We start from the raw sequence: 12,749 nt of genomic DNA, 5'->3' as shown, positions 1-12,749 counted from the left end.
GTTTTCTGCAAAGGAGCAAAAAACATCAAAAAAGCCAAGTCTTCAGGTTCTCTCTTCCCCAGGGTGAAGAGCATGTGGCACTCAAAGGGTACTTACGTATCTGATTGGTGACACTGAGCACGCCACCCTCTTGACCTGGCCTCATCTGTCGGGTGAGGTGGGACTGCTTTAGATCTTCCAACACTATCCTCCTATGAGTCCAGTAGTAACAGAGTAAACCTCACTTTCGCACTGAAAGACTTCACGGAAACTCTTCACAATACAGCTGTCTCTGCAAAGAGCTACTTCAACATTAAACTGCACTAATCTAAGGAAAATATCCGGACCAGAGCAGAGGTATCTCCTCTACCTGGAGTTAGACAACGGAGGTACTGGACTCAGATTAGGACACCACCGTGGAAGAGAAAAACTGATACACATTTGGCAGCAGGAACTTAGGTGCCTCATCTGTCAAGAGAACAAACTGTGCAGAGCAAGAACAAACTATTGATCCTACTGTTAGAAAACACATATCACACTGAGGAGGGCAGGGAGATAAAACTTCCCAGTGGCTCCAAAGGGAGCCAAGGACAGAGCAGGACGGTGCAGAGTGAAGACCAGCAGACAGGGGAGCAGGATCAGAACGGCTGGTGCTGGGGGTGGTGCCCTCTGAGGCAAACTTCAACCACACGTGAGGCATCCACTTGGTGGCAGGAAACTCAAGCATTAGACGAAGGTAACTCTAACTGTGTGAAGAATGGATTTTAGAAGGGCAAGAGCAGGGACAATGAGAATCAAAAGCTAAAAAGAAATGTGGAAACAAACACAACTTTAATAAGCAGATAGGCTGAATAAACCATGCTACACCCAAGCAGCGAGGCAATAAACAGCATAAAACACAGGAGGAAACCCTCCATACGCTATCACGCATGGTCTTTAGGGTATACGCGGTTAATGAGAAGATCGGTGGGCGAGAGCAAGTACAGGGAGAAAGAGTCAGAAATACAAACATACATATGACTGTTTACATTTTCAAAATGGAACAACAGGAGATGATGGGGAAGGAAAGGATGGAGGGGTGAAACCAAAGCTCATCTGAATATGATCCACAGCTTTCCTTTTCGAAGCATGCAGGTCAGAAAAGAACTACAAAAATAAATTTAAAAATATGTCTTGCTTCTTTTTTTTTTTTTGAGACAGAGTCTCGCTTTGTTGCCTGGGCTAGAGTGAGTGCCGTGGCGTCAGCCTAACTCACAGCAAGCTCAAACTCCTGAGCTCAGGCAATCCTTCTGCCTCAGCCTCCCGAGTAGCTGGGACTACAGGCATGCGCCACCATGCCCGGCTAATTTTTTTCTATATATATGTATTTTTAGTTGTCCAGATCATTTCTTTCTATTTTTTGGTAGAGACGGGGTCTCGCTCTTGCTCAGGCTGGTCTCGAACTCCTGACCTTGAGCGATCCACCCGCCTCGGCCTCCCAGAGTGCTAGGATTACAGGCGTGAGCCACTGCGCCCGGCCTATGTCTTGCTTCTTAATGCAGGTTACGAGAGTGGGTTCAGTTAGTGGAAATTCATCGAGCTATATACACTAAGGATTTGCATAGTTCTCTGAATATTTATTATACTTCAATAAAAAGTTTACTGAAAAAGTTGAAAGAAATGAATCTAACAATGTCACATTCGTGGCATAATCAGAGAATACTTTAAAACACAATAATTAGACAATACATTTATATTCCAAGTGGAATGTATCCTAATAATGTTAGCATTGTTACGCTAAAAATATTATACATTGTAGGATAAAGTGAGTAGGTACTTAAGTCAATGTCGTTAGGAGCACGGTTTTCAGCATAAGAAAAACATACTCATTGGAGTAGAAACCTTGTATGCAATTTATTATTTGAATTGGAAATATCTAAACTCACAATGTCTCTTTTTTTTCTCTTAAAAAACCAGGCACTTCTAGGGCTGTCTGCCACGGAAGCGGTGCGGTGGCAGCGAGGGGCCCTGAGGCGCAGACTGCCGTGTCCCAGCACCACTCCTGCCGCAAGGAACTGCGGCTCCTCGGGACCACTGCTGACCACGAGTCTGCACAGAACGTCACGAGACAGACGTCTCGCCGTGGGAGAAAGCATGGAAGCCGTCACCGCCCCAGACGTCACACACGAGGAGCACGCAAGCCAACTTGGGTGAAATAACAAGGGCACCAACGGGTTGAAACACCATTATTAATACATAAATGTTCACAAGTTTATGATACTAGGGGGAAAAAGCTACAAAAATGTATTCTGCCCTGGAAGTTGCTAGTCTCAATGCATTCTAATCACTGATAAAGAAATCATTCATTTCTCCTCTCTTCCCAGTAGGAACTGCATTTCAGGACAACCAAAACTGATCAGAGAAACCTTCTTTCAATAAAAATGCCAACTAATAAATGTAGAAACAGAAAAATCTTCACTTTGTAATTGCCAACTGTAGGCTGAACAATGGCTCCCAAAGATACTGAAACCCTAATTTCTGGACTTGGGTATGTTCATTCAGAATCTCGAGATGGGGAGATTATCTTGGATTATATGGGTGGGACCTAAATATAATCACACGTCTCTAGATCATGTGCTTCAAAGATACACGAAGGGGCCGCCAACCAAAACGTGGCCTCTGTAAGCTGGAAAGGCAGACACTCCCCTCGAGCCTCCAGGAACCAGTCCTGCTGACACCAACTCCTGCCCAGTGACACTGATCTCAGCCACACCGTGGCAACTTGTTACAGCAGCGACAGGAAACTAATACACCAGAGAAAGGACAGATACAAGCAAAGTGGCTGTTAAACCCATTAGGTAACTGGCTGACAAAGAACTTTAGACAGAACAGAGCCAGACAGTCCACACTGCACCCACCGATCAACCCGACCATCGGCATCATGCCTCCTGGTGTAACGCAGCATGAACGCACAGTGCCGTCTACGCAATATTCCCGACACCTTCCCCCAGCCCACCCCTGCCAAAAAATAAATAAACAAACCTGATTAATTCATCATCCAGACCTAGCTGCCAGTTCACAGGAAATGTGAGGATTAGAGAAACATGTTAAATAGAGCCACAAACAACATGATCAACCAAACCCAGAAAGCGAGACACTCTACAGCACAAACAGCCCATCACCTTCACAAATATACAGAATTAAAAACTAAACCAAAAGAGGAAATGGACTGTTACAGATTTTCTGAGACTTTAGAGGCTTATACTAAATGCGACGTGGAGACCTTCTTTGTATTTTGATTCAAACAAACTAAGTATAAAAATAATTTTTATGACATTTGGAGAAAACTGAACACACAACAGATGTTAGATGATATTAACAAAACATAGTCAATTTTGTTAGGTACGATAATGGTATTGTGGTTATAATTTTTTAAAGCCCACATCTAAAAGTGCACGATAAAGTAATTAGAGGTGACATAAAGTCTTGACATTTGCTTTAAAGTACTCAAACCAAAAATAAAAAATATGAGGGGTGAGCAGAAATAGGTAAAACAAAAATGGTAAAATGCTGACAACGGTTAAAGCTGTGTGACAGGGATATGAGAGACCATTCTCTTCTATTTCGTGGGTTTCAAAATCTTCCTAACAAACGGCTTTAAAAAAGAAAAAGAGCAAAGAGCACTACTTAGCAAAGTCTACGGGGATGCTGCCAAAGCTGTACTCAGAGGGTGAATCAAACTTGTAAATTTTATTGTAAGGAAGAAGGAAGATAAATGTACTAAGCATTCAAGTCGAGATAGAAAGAGAAAACCAAAGAAACTAAAAGGAACTAATAAACAACAGAAGTGGAGAAATAAAAAATAAAAACAAACAAAAAACACAGCTAGGTCAATCAAAATCAAAATCAGTTTCTCTGAAAATAGCAATTAAAGAGTAATTAACTCTCTGGTCTATTCTAAGGGAAAACTTCAGGGTCAAGTTACAAAATTTTTATTTCTTAAAATACCCTGTGAGTCACTTTAAAATATTAAATCATATACTGTGATATTTTACATGAATTTTAAGTGTACTTCATAGATCTCCAGATCCTTGAAAGGTAATTACTTGTTATATCAATAGTACAGGATTGCTTTCCCAATTGACCATACTGTTTATGGAACTGTAGATATGGATTTGATTTTACTGTCTTTACTCTTCACAAATAAAACTTTACAGAGTTTTCAGGAGGAAAAAAAGGACACACACACACACACAAGATCACAATGATACAGTATTATCGTTGCCTGGTTTTGAAATAAGAAGTGTTACAAGTGGTAGTAATTATATCTTCCCATAGCTCCCAAGGAAATCAGAGTTTCTTGTCCCATGGGGAACTCATATGGTATTTTTGTATGTCACTGACATCAGTTGGGTCCTCAGCCCATTAAGGGACCAATAACTGCAGCCCAGGGGCCAAGGGGACGTGCTATGTGCTATCAGCCACAGCCAACAGGGTCCACCCCCACAGCTGAGCCACTCTGTCCACAGCGCTTGGCCCGTGCACGGCAGAAAGGGGGGTTCCTCAGAGGACAACCAGGGCACCACTCTGCCTCCCCCAACAATGAGTGGATGCTGCACAGAAGAGATTATCAATTACAAATCATTTTACAAACACGTAAAATTTTAAACAAAACACTAGCCCAATAAATCTGTCACTAAATTTAGAGAACAAGACACCAATGACTAGGTAGGGTCTGTTCTAGGGATGCAGTAATGACTTAATATCAGGAAATGTGTGCTCACAGCTCAAAGGAGGACAAATAAACACATACACATAACTGACAGGTGGCCATTTCAAAGATGCCCAAAAGACTGATGAGATCCAGCATCTATTCCTTGCTTCCTATGGAATTTAACATCAGCAAATGGCTACATGAACAATATTTCCCAGAAGTAACACGTCATATTTACTGAAAAGCTAAAATTATCATATTAAAAGCTACAATTATCAATATTAAAATTAAAATTATCATACGTCATTTTCCTGAAAAGCTAAAATTATCATGTAACTAAATTATAAAGATGTTACTACTGTCAGAGACTGTCAAACATGCAATCTGAGGAGACAAACACCACTGTCTGCACAGTCTTCTGCCTAGAAGACCCCTCTATTAACACGAAGCCCTGTGACCTGAAGGGAAGTTCGGTAAGTGGGCAAAACAGGAATGTCATATACATGCATGAGACGCATGACTCATGGAGATGACACCAAATCTCAGCCAGGAGACTAGTCACAAAAGGTGCTGTTCTCCTCCAGGTTCATCTGCATCCTCAATGAAATCCCAAAAGACATTTGCAACAAGCTGAATAACAGCCACCCAAAAATACCAAGTCCTAATCCCTGAAACTTGAAAACGTTATTTATTTCGAAAAAGGATCTTCTCAGATGTGATTAAGTGAAGGACACTGAGATGCAGGAGATGACCCTGGATTACCTGGGTGGGTCCTAACTGCCGTCACAAGTGTCCCCACAACAGAGCGGCAAAGAGCAGTAACAGACACACGGGGACAAAGCCACATAAAGGCGGAGGCAGGGGTGGGTGTGACGTGGCTACAATCCAGAGAATGCGGGTCACTGGAAGATGGTAGCATGTAACGCCTCTCCTTAAACCCCCAGAGGGAGCGTGGCCCTGCCAGATCGCGGATTTCCAGCCTGCAGAGCTGTGGGAGAATAAATCTATGCTGTTGTGAGCTACCGAGTTTGTGCTAATGCGTTATGGCAGCCCCAGGAAACTAATGCAATGTACAGTAGGATGTGTTTTTTTAACTGTAAAACGATCCTTGAATTCACCTAAAAATAAAACCAGCCTAAGAAATTTTGCAAAAAAAAAAAAAAAAAAAAGGACTGGGACTGACCTGCAGTTAGCAAATCATACTGCAAAGCAATGGTAATTAGTACTTGGTGTTACTGGCTAAGAAAAGAGGCAACTGATGAATGAAACAGACTCACTACTTACCTATGGGTTCATCGTTTGATACAATTGCCATTTCAAACCAGCAAGGAAGGATGCCACTAAAAGAACTGGGCCAATTTGCTATCCACTTTGAAAAAAATATAAAGTTTGATCCCTACCTCACAGCATACTCCAAAATAAATTTCGGCTGAATTAGAGATTTGGATGTAAACAATCACGCCTTGATGAGCTGGAAAATTAAGGAGGAAAACCTGTGACTTGGGGTGCAAAATGCCTACAATAATACACATCGCAGGAACCACTAACAAAGACATTGATTCATTTGACCCTATCAGAGCATAAGAATTTTATGTAGCAAAGATAGCTAATATAAGTCAAGATACAGTTTTTCTGTTTGGAAACCATCGAATAGGTTAGGATATACGGGCACACAAGTCACAGAAAATTAATGCAAACTGCTCATAAACACATGAATAGATGGTCACCCCCATGCACCACTTACTGCATGAAGTCAGCAAAGATGAACAAAAGCGATCACACAATTCTTATAATGGTAAGGGCAAAAAGACTACTCAACAGCTGAGGATGCAGAAAACTAGAAGGCAATTTAAAAGCACACAACAAAAATTAGAAACATAAAACACAGTCTAGTTCAGCAGTCACACTTTAAGAAAGCTACTCTCCAGACACACCTGCAGAAGAGCACAGAACACAGGTGTGACAGGTATGAGGCGGCTCACAGCAGCCCCGTTACAGACAAAGGACTGGGAAGAACGCAAGCGTGCAACAGTAAGAAGGTGCTAACTGCTCAGTGGGACATCGACACCATACAGCGTGACCGTGCTGTCACCAACAGCGATGCAACAGCTCATGGAACAGTCTGGAAAGGGTACAGACTACTATGCATCAAGGGAAAATTATCAAGTTGCAAAAAGATAGCATACAGGACTTACTTCTAAAAACTGGGGATGTGGACTTCCCTGTGGAGAGTGTCCATAAACACAGTCGGGGTATCAGAGCCCAGCTGGAGTAAGAAAGATGCTCGTGGGAGGAAGGGGGGTAGTGCAGGATGTCAGAGGCCAAGCAAGATGGAGAGGGCAAGTTGCACAGAAGGGGCAGCAACAGGAGACTGGTCGCGTACAGGGGGACTAATGCGGGAAGTAAACAGTAGAGACCCTGGGATCTAGGAACATCACTACTGGGAGAAAGCTGCCCATTTGGAAAGGGAAAGACAGGAATGAACCCTGTGGTATTGTGTTTTTCAATACAAAGATATAAAATAAATGAGACAGTGTGTTAAAAATACATGTGCAAGTGTATCTGTCTGCGTTACGCGTAAATATCTACGCATGTGTACACACACACACACACACGTCCTGCAGCTCTGCTCACGGAAAGGGCCTGGGCACAGTAACACTCCAACCACCACCTCCCTGGTGCCCATCCCTGCTTCTCTGAGCACCAGTCGCCACAGTGAGGGGAAGCAGGTTCCTTGCAGAAAAGGCAGGACCCAGGTCTGGGGCAGGGAAAGTACAGGAAGAGCCCAGAACATCCCGCGGAACCAGAAAGCAAAGACAAGAATGATGGGGGCGTGCCAGAAGGACACGAGGGGAAAAAAAGGACACAGGAGCTGGTCTGAGGGGCTCCCACAGGCCAAGCCTGGGACATGAGTACCAAAATAAAATAATGACAACAGGGTGATTATTCTGCTAAATTGCACGGGAAACCAGGAGCCAGCATTGATATAAATAAGTGGACTCCCCACAACATACTTGAGTACAAAGACTTCCCGGAGTTCGCCTGGAGGCACCACCTTAACCAAGGGACTAAAGAGAACATCACTGGTAGTGGGACAAACAGACACCTGTGCCATCTGACAGGATGCAGAAGAACCCAACGCCCCTCCGCTCTATTCCAGCCAGGGCAGAACCTAAATCTAAGCAGAAGGCAACGCCAGAAGGCCCACGCCCAGGGCCACTGCGCAAAACTGCTGCCTGGGGTCACTAAAAGTGTCAAGGTCGGGAAAGTCAAAGTCAGGCACAGGAGCCACTCTGGTTTGACGGAGACTAACGAGACCTGACCGTGAGCTGCTACTGGGATTCTGAGACGGATCCTCCTGAGGACACATGAAGGTGCTGCCTGGCGCGAGGCGGCGCTGGGCTGACGGTGATCTGACTGGGATGGCGGCGGTGTGCTGGGGAGGGGGGAGGAGCGCGTCTCGTCTCGTCTGCGGTAAACACCAAAACAGCCAAGGGGAGGGGCCTCACGGCCCGAATCACTCTCAGGTAGTGCAGATGAGAAGTGCCGTACCTTACCTGCAACTCCTCTGCAAGTTCGAGACAGTTATAAAAAAATTAATGGTGGACACGTGCTACTTTTGTCATTAGAAAAACGAAACACCGTGACTTGGAAATAAACACATTAATATGGGAAAGGAGTGGCAAATAGCATTGACCATTCATGTCCACAGTCCAAACCCAAATTTTGATTCTGTTTAATCATGTGTTCAACTACTAAGATCAATACACATTTCACCCTCATCTTCTGTAGTGTAGCATAAAGCTATTGTTACACTAAAGATACTGTTATGATACTAAAGTCTGTCACTCAATCGTGCCTTCAAAGTTCATGAAAGCAGATTTTTGAACCATCAGAAAACGCCGAGGAAGCTACTGACAGCGCAACCTAGACGTGCACGGCGGCACATTGCACACGTCGAGGTCCACGCGGGGAACCCCTGCCCACACTGCTCCCCTCAGCAGGAGGCAGGAGCCGTGCTAGAGTCCTCGTGCTGCATGAGAAGCTCCAGAAGGGAAAGGCACAGCATATCTGCTCCGTATCTCAGCCACTCCGGCTGCAGAGCCCCAATCACAGACTGCCCTGAGACTAGCAAGAGGCGAAACTCAGACGCACAGGCAGATGGAGCAGCCCACGACACATGAGAGGGCAGCACTATTTCGGCGGGGTGAGAGGGGAACACCCGCGTCCATCACAATGATGGCTTAAGAGAGGAAAATACACAGGCTCGGACAGGCACACTTCCCTACCGCTCCAGGGGCGGGGAGGGGGGCTAATGAACAATAGGACAAGCGAAAGTACACGTGGAAACGAAAACATTCTCAGGAGAAAAGACCCTCACATCACCACTCCCGTCTTTCACACGCCAGGTCCTCCTTAAAGATTCAGCCCCAAAACTAACAGCAAAGCCTGAAACCCAAAGGCCTTGGCTGGGAAGAAATCAAGGGCCGGAGGTTCACGCACACTCCTGTATGGGTGTGTGCTCGGTCTCTCTCCGGCTCAGCAGCACCTTGGGCAGTTAAGGAGACCCTAAGCCCCAGCTAGCCAAGCACAAGAAGGTGGCGCCAGCCACGATAGAGTCCACACACCACACACGTTGCTCCGAAAGCAAAAGCATCTTTCACACGGCCAAAGGAAAACCAAACCACAATTTAAAAAATTAACTGTTGACTCTCCTCCAGTAACACAGCCTTTTTGTCTGTGTTTGCCCAAACTTTCAGAAAGGAACTGCACTTACCAATCTCAAAGGGACATGATGATGGCCACCTTGGACACCTGTGTCAACTAAGAACCGACCGTGACAGGGCACCCTGGCTGTGGCTGGCTCTCATCGGGTCGTCCCAGAGACTGCAGGGCTGAGGCTGGGAAGCCACAGAGGGAGCCTCGCGTCCAAGCAGCCTGGTGGCCCTGCTGAGCTCACCGTGCAGCCACAAAGGCAACTCAGAACTTTGCTCTCAGGGGCTGGTGAGTCAGCTCCAGGCATGAGCAAATGTATCAAAATAGAAGCCTCATTTCAAAAGAAAAAATTGTAGTCTTCAAATTGATCTCTCACACACACCAATTTAAGCCAATGCTACAAGACCACCTAATTTTCTACTTATCAGAAAAAGTCAAACAAACATAACTCCATAACATCATTTGAAACACTTATAAGTGAGCTAAGTATTAATAAAATTAGAAAGCATGTCATGTAAGAGTGAAATTAAGAGCAACATATACATGCTACAAAATGAAACACAAGAGGATAATGCAGTCCATTGACTTCACCGCCACCAGCCAGCAAAGGCCGGGACGAACAGCATGCGTTTGCAATCGCCCAGGAAGACGTGCTAAGCAGTCAGCGCCCTCTCCAACACAGAGAACACAAAACGAAGGAAGAACAAGTTCAAAAGTTCTGCTCACACACACTTCAGGGTCTTCTATTTATAAGCTACAAGAGAGTGTCAAGTAACAAGGTCCCTAACTGTCAACTAGTCGCAGAAGACAGGCAGAAAGATCACGCAGGGCCATTCTTTCCTTCTTTCTTTTTTTCTAATTTTTAAAGAAAAAGTTTCCTATTCTACATAACAAGGAGTCAGAAATCATAAATTTTACACTGAAAAGGGAGCCCTGAGGGGCAAAACCACTTCTCAGCAAGACACTTACCTCAACCTCAAAGTCAAAAATGGGAAGTGTGCCAAATGACCCCCTTTCAAAAATTATTTCTCCAAATTCTACACTTGTATTGTTGCTTTCTCTTTCTCTCCTTACCTCTGTTTGTTCCACAGGTCTAGTCCTTGCGGGATAAGAGCCTTTTCCTCCAATCTCCCCATTTCCCCTAAGGCTGTCTGTTGTGGCAACCTCTTTAGAAGTGCAGGTCTCTCCAGAGCCTCCACCTGTAAATCTAATAAGCTGGAAGCAGTTGCTATGCAGGGAGTTGCTAGCAGGGTACCCACGAGAAGACTGCTTTCCCTCCCCCAGGAACACACACACCCAGAGGTTTGAAGGATGACCACAGAGCAGGTGGGCTCAGCCGCCATGTCCTTGTGTGCCTGATCCTAGGTGAGACTCTTTGCTAACGGTGCCCTACCAATTCCCAGCCGCCTGGGCCAAGGGTGGGGCAGGCCTAACACGCTGCAAAACCACCAAGTTCACGCCACACAATTTCCCTAGAAGGGCATTTAGAACAGTTTCTGCAGATGATGATACACACTGACTGCACCTGGTTGAAGTTATTCTCCCCTCCAGAAGCAGAAGTAGCACCTGGTCCAGGCAGCCAAACTAGCTGTGACAGGAAAGTCAGCTGACATTGTGTGCAGAGGCCAGCGTCATAGGCGGGAAGATGGTGTGTCCAAACCTCTGGACAAAGTTGTTCCCCAAAGCCACACATAGAGGCCACAAACTCAACAGCGGCTCAAGAGCACAAGAACGACATGTACAGAACCAGCCTCCACAAACGACTTGTTTCTATATGGAGCATGTCCCTTAGAGCCTAAAAAGCCAATCTGGATTCTGGTAGCGTGTTGTATTATTCACCAAAAAGTCAGTAAAGGACAAGAGTTCAGGAAATTTTGAGCAATCAACACTATCCCCCATCTGTTCATCCCCCCAAAACACGTACGGGGTACCTGCCACACGAGGTTACTCTGCTAAGCCAGGGGGTCCAAACCAACTAAAAGCATTATCAGTGCAGCAATACCCTGTCAATGGCTCACCCTATAACCCAGACTGGGGGTGAAAGCAGGCAAAACGGAAAGGGGAGCTACTGGACAAGGCTTGTGTATCCACCAGATGACGTCAGGGAGGTGGCCGAGGCTTTAGAGCTGGGTCGCTGACAGAATGATGGAAACGCTAACCCGGCACGAGTCTAGACTGGAAAACCGATCCCCCAAAGGCAGCTGCAGATGGACGTGGCCCCAGCGCTCACAGGCAGGTGCACTGCAGAAATGGGCCCTACATGCACGGATGGCTTTAGGACTGGGACTTCAATTTGTTCACGTCTTACTCAAAACCTACTTATGGATGTGTGTTTAATATTTGGTGAAATATAAATGACGACTGAGTCAATCAGAGATATTCAGAATTCTAGGGTCACAGAACAACTGCACAGTGTGTATTTAGGGTGGAATACCTCTCACTGCAAAGGCCTGGCTGGCCACACTCCTGCTCTAGAAAGAGTTGTGTGAACACGACATCGCCTTTTCGATTCCGAGCTTTCGAGAAGCCGATGGATACTCAAACACTAGGGAAATCCGCCAAGGCTGAATGTTTAAACGTGCTAACTTCTAAAAGCGAGGTCCAAGATAAAGAAAAAATAATTACAGACCTTGACTTCTCTGGGCCTGCCTCCTTTCCTGTAGAAAGGAGTTGATATCAACACCCATCTCATGTTACTTGTGAGGACTGAGCTTACGTGCAGAGTCCTTAACCCAAGCCCGGCACAGAGCAAACAGGAGCGTGGATTTTTCTGTCACTATCATCACCCATGCGGATGCCAGCGTGGTAGGCAGCACAGCCCTAACTCAGCCACTCCTGCAAGCGGCTTCACGCACCAGGCTCTACTCTTCCCGACCAAAAAATGGGGCCTGTGACAGCTCCACCCTAGAGCCCTTTCAAGGACTGACCCTTTAAAAAAGGGCTTTTCAACCTCAGCACTGCGGACCTCGTGAATGAGATAACTTTGTTGCGGGGCTGTGCTGTACACCGCAGGGTGCCGAGCGTCTCCGGCCTTAATCGCTGGATGCCGCAGCACCGTAAGTCGTGCAGCCCAGAACGTCTCCAGACACTGCCAGATGTCTGCAAATCCTCCCAGCTGAGAACCACGCTGGAAATAAAGGGCATGATGGCTGCTATACAGGAAGCAATGAATAAAGTTTTAAAGTGCGAGTCTTTTGTATCGCTTGTGCATTCTTGAAATGGGTCACAAAATCAGATGTTATATGAGTGACTGTCAGCTCCAAGTGTTATCCTTCCAATTTGAAAGCTAAATGTCTTTTTTTTTTTTTTTTTTTTTTTGAGACAGAGACTCATTCTGTTGCCCCAGCTAGCGTGCTGTGGC

At 45.5% G+C, this 12,749-nt stretch overlaps 1 protein-coding gene across 3 annotated transcripts in view; it reads right to left on the bottom strand.

Annotated features, from left to right (window-relative positions):
• The window catches only part of HDLBP (high density lipoprotein binding protein), a 75,905-nt gene that overhangs the window by 54,079 nt on the left and 9,077 nt on the right, over nucleotides 1–12,749 (bottom strand). Inside the window, exon 1 of one of the 3 annotated variants that reach the window (XM_012661939.1) lies at nucleotides 9,450–9,597. The exons of the other annotated variants lie outside the window; for them this stretch is intronic. The gene's annotated coding sequence lies outside the window, so the exon portion shown is untranslated. Of the gene's footprint in view, nucleotides 1–9,449; nucleotides 9,598–12,749 lie in introns of those variants that run through there. 3 annotated transcript variants of the gene reach the window in all.

The sequence above is a fragment of the Propithecus coquereli genome, unplaced genomic scaffold (assembly GCF_000956105.1).
Source record: "Propithecus coquereli isolate 6110/MARCELLA unplaced genomic scaffold, Pcoq_1.0 Scaffold743, whole genome shotgun sequence".
Classification (NCBI taxonomy): domain Eukaryota; kingdom Metazoa; phylum Chordata; class Mammalia; order Primates; family Indriidae; genus Propithecus; species Propithecus coquereli.
This window is presented reverse-complemented; position numbering and strand designations above follow the sequence as displayed.